At 35.7% G+C, this 4,759-nt stretch overlaps 1 long non-coding RNA gene across 1 annotated transcript; it reads right to left on the bottom strand.

The window, feature by feature from the left end:
• Positions 1 to 3,127: 3,127 nt before the first annotated feature.
• Positions 3,128 to 4,552, bottom strand: LOC310986782. The gene is made up of 4 exons (XR_014595423.1): positions 4,162 to 4,552; positions 3,773 to 3,882; positions 3,571 to 3,651; positions 3,128 to 3,474 (listed from the first exon to the last, which is right to left on the bottom strand). It is a non-coding gene; the product is annotated as an uncharacterized lncRNA (long non-coding RNA).
• Positions 4,553 to 4,759: the final 207 nt, after the last annotated feature.

Genomic DNA, 4,759 nt, shown 5'->3' on the forward strand with positions numbered 1-4,759 from the left:
TTGTTGTTGTTTTGTGCATCAGTCATATCGAGTCTGGAGCTGATTCCACCGATCCAATCTGTAGTCAGTAACAAAACCACGTATTTTCAAAACACAACTGAATTGGATTTTTTCTCATTCTGTATTTTTTCTCAACATACTGTAGTTGAAAATGAAAATGTATCGGACACGATGTGTCTCTTCAATTTCATCACACTTGTGAATTGTAGAGATTTAAAGTAAAGAGAGAGACCTCCCCCTGTCCTACACAGGAGCTCAGAACATCCAAATGAATCAGAAAAACACATTTATGACTGAAGAAACAATACAAACAAACAAACACGCTGTGGATTCAGTCAAGATAATGTGAACTCAGTGTCCGATTGTGACAAATGTATCAGAGTCACCAAAATCATCATAAAGAGAGAGAGGGACAGCGACAGAGAGCACACGTGTGTGGATGAGAATCAGTCAGTCAGTCAGTGGGTTTCCTTTTTTTCAGTTAATAAATCTGTGGGATTATAAAGCATCTGACAAAAACCACAAATAACAATCTTTGTGTTGTCTTTGTTCTTTGCTCTGTTGGTCCAATAAACCATGACTCACCTCCTGTCACCATCTGTGAGGGGACGCCAGAGCCACAGATTCATCACTTATTTATGAATTCTAACAGGCTGATGGGGGATGATGAGCTGTAAGTCTCCTCATTAACTATGATCCCATTAACTATGAGTAGATTCTACAGTAGCATATAGCAACATCCATGCTAACGTGGAAACACTGTAAAACAGTTAGTCTCTCTGAGCTCAGTCTGCATCAGTCCAATAAACTTTTTTTTAACACAGAACTTAACTTCATCTTTTATTCCATGATGAATGTTGTGCTTTTATTTTTTTTAGAATAATGTTTAATATTTTATAGACAACCAAGATGGTAATGATTGACTGGATTTTGTCACCATCTCACAGTCCAAGGCTAAATATATAAACTGTCAACACGGCTGCTACTCCGGTTAGACAGAGTTGAAGGTGAGTCACTAAACCTTTAGTCCAAGTCAAGTCTCAAGGTTTCAAGTACAAGTCACATCTTAATTACTTGCGGTATGAGCCCCACGTCCAAGCCAGTCTTAATGTCTATATAACATTTGGATCAAGCTTGTCCTGGACTCCAGAAATCCAATACAGGCAGGTGTTAGTGACTGGGACTGGAAATCCAATACTGACCTATGAAAAAGCTTTTGACAAAAAAAAACCCAAAACTCATTAAGTAACATGATCTTTCAAGTTCAAATTTAAATGTTACGTTTTAATTTTAAGTCAAACCTTAACTGGTTTATAAAAAAAACTGTACTGTCTGCACCTGTAAGCTCCACTGTTAACTGTGAGACAGATTGTTTCCAAAAGAACCCTGAAGGTCTTTGATAAGAGAATTTTATGCAATTTATCACGTCCAATAAATCTTGTATAGCACTAAAGTGTTTCTTCAGTTCTGTGATTGCTTTCCTGCCTCCTAGAAACAACTCTGACAGCGTTGCAGCTGTTCCACTCCTGCAGCAGCCTCGGTATGAACACTGTCAAAGAGTCAAGGACCTGCACCTGCACACACAGACATGAAGCCTTTCTCTTTCAATGAATTCACAGTCAAACCCCAAAATCCTTCATCAGACCACAACCACACAAAAAGGTTGTCCATCAAACCAAAGACATTTAGACAGGCCACAGACAGCACCCAGCAAAAGTATAAATAATGATGATAAAAGAACAAAAAATAAAGTTGAATTTGAACAACAAAAACGACTGTCAAAACCTGAAAATCAAACAAAAAAAAATATATGTCCAGAAACCAAAAGGAATGCAACAATCATAAAAACATTTACTGACATGAAAATACAATAATAGCCACAAAGACAAACCACACTCAAAAAAGTTTGACCATTGTCTACTTAAAAAAATTAAGGCAACAAAGTGACAATTAATATAATTGAATAGAATTGAATTACTTCAACTTTGATTAAAAACTATTGATTTAATTAAGTAAATTTAAACAAAACTATTGAATAAATATTTACTAGGTATCTGAAGAAAATTAAGTTAGATTTACCAAATATCTGTGATAAAGTGATTTAGATTTACTAATTAATTAGGTGGAATTGATTTAGATTTACTAAATATGTGGATGATAATGCTTTATATTCACTAATTTTATGTGTGAAATTGAGGCTATCTTTCTAAATATTTGGTTAAGAATGATTTGGATTAAATAAATGAAATAAGTTATATCAACTTATAATTGGTACCACATGACTTAAAATCTATTTAATGTTATTAATTGTCACTTTGTTGCCATAATTTATTTATGTTGAATCTACTCAATACCATGTCTTCTTGTTGCAAGAATTTACTGAAAGTCAGTTAACAAATTACCATGTAGGAAAACAGCAGGTAAACATTTATTTATGCAGCTTTGTTTACAGACACATTTTAACATTTTTCAAAAAGATTTCTTTTTGGTAAAATGCAAAAATACAAAGACATAGAGAGGAAGGCAGTATAGAAAAACAGACATAATGCATACAATAAGGATATGTATGCTGACAATCTGTTTATTATGTATTTTGATCAAAGTTAATTCTCAAGTGGTCTCATGTTCACAAGGAAAGATCAGAGAGATCTATAAATGTAAATATAAAGTGCAGAATGACCTTTGACCTCTGCCCATAACTTGTTGCTGTTGCATGCACAGAAGGACTTTTGGGTGTGATTCACGGTAAGTTTTTTTAAACTGCAAAAGCCTTTAAAATGTTTGCTGAAATTATAAAAAAGGCAAATATGTTTTTTAACAATTAAAAGAAATCAAAACATCCCTGTGCTGACTGGCTCAAGTCTGGGATAAAGGTCAGGTACTTTTGCTTGGTTCTTCATTAACTAAAGTGGCACCCAAATCATTATGTCCAAACCAAATTCCTCCATTAAAACATGCAACATCCCATGCAACACAGCAGCAAGTTATGCCAATATTGAGTCCTTAAAATTATAACCCTCCCCTCAAATGACTATGACAAACTAGAACTACAGCACTGAAACTCAGGCAAAGCATTGAAGTAAACCATTTGACAGTGACTTAACAATTACATACAGACCATCCGCAATCTTTGAAACATCAACAACTACATCAGATAAAACAGACGTATATGTATATTTCCAAATTTTCTGGAGCTATGAGGCCTGCAAGCAGAGTGATAAAATATTTCTGGAGAACAACAACCACTTGTGTGTCTGCCTATGTGAAAGTGGACTGTGTTTCTGAAAGGCTTCAGAAGTGTACCTGAGCTCCTTGGGATAGGCAAGATTCACTATGCGTCAAGCCAATGAGCATGGCACAAGCCTTTGGAAAGTTACCCAGAGCTGTTAGGACCTTTGTTCCGATGTCCTCAGGTCTTCTGACAGATTAGTTTGGATGCTGTTGATTTTCATCGCTTGCCACACTGTCTTCATCCTACGTATAATAACAAGAACATTTTTGTATTTTAGACTGTACAGCAAAGAGACAGAGACAGACTTCTTTACATATTAAAATGTATTTTCAACTTACATCATACTCTTTAAGGAGCTGAATCCCCAGGGTACAACATCGGACAATAACGATGTCTCTGGTTATGTTGATGGTAGGAGCCTGAAATAACATACAAATGTCTGAAATTAAAAAGTTATGCATACAGTCACAGGCTAACATGTCCTCCTGTAGATTTAATATAAATATAAATTAAAAAAACATATGGTCAAAGTTACAATACCTTCAGTAGGATAGTCTGCCACCTCAGTCCCATGGTCCCGCCCTTTGAATGGTGGAGGTTCAGAAGAGAGTATTCATCCAGCTTGGACATGTGATTCTGTGAAACTCATCCTGAATATGAACGACAAATGATGTAGCCTGTAAACCATATTTGATCTTGAAAATACCCAAAAACATGATATATGAGATGACGATAACTTATTTTATATCAAATAGTTGACAAATCACAATTGCAATACATAGCCTACAGTGGTCTTGAATTGCTGATTATGCGTGCATCTAAGACATGCATAGCTTCAAGTCATTTGGATAAATTGATATTTTAAGCACAAACTCAGAGGGGGTGATACATGAAAATAAACTAAACGAATAATAAAAGTTTACACTTACTTTTCTATGTACAGTAAGGTCCATAATTATTTGGATGGCAATCATAACATATGTTTTCTGTTCCTCAGGCCCTGGAGGGGGATAAAAAACAACAACATGTTTGTTTTTATGTCTGCTTGTGATAGACTGCCACACGGTCATCACCTATTCACATGATAACAGGATAATAATATAATTTTGTGACCAGAATTTTTTGTGCCAATAAAATTTTTTATAAAATACATTTAAAAGGCGAGTCTTGGCGTGGCCATAGTAGGAAAAAACATGTTGCGACCAGGTAACACACAAGCCTCTATCAAAAAATACCAGAGCATGACGTCCTGTAAACATAATGCCAGACAAAGTGATTCAATAGAAAGAAAGACTGAAAAAATGCTGCAGTGTTTACATGTGTCGCAGCTACCGATACCCCCCACCCCAGTACAGTACAGTACAACCGACACAGGGTGCAATAAATAAACTCTTATTTACTCACTCCTCAAAAAAACGTGTGCCTTCTCGCTCGACCGTTTGCGTCTTTAGAGGGTAAAAGCGGGGGAGGGGTGAAGCTCCGATTTTGAATCGCGATATTAAACTTAATACAATGCTGTTAAACTTG

Source organism: Trachurus trachurus, assembly GCF_905171665.1.
Source record: "Trachurus trachurus genome assembly, chromosome: 6".
Lineage (NCBI taxonomy): Eukaryota > Metazoa > Chordata > Actinopteri > Carangiformes > Carangidae > Trachurus > Trachurus trachurus.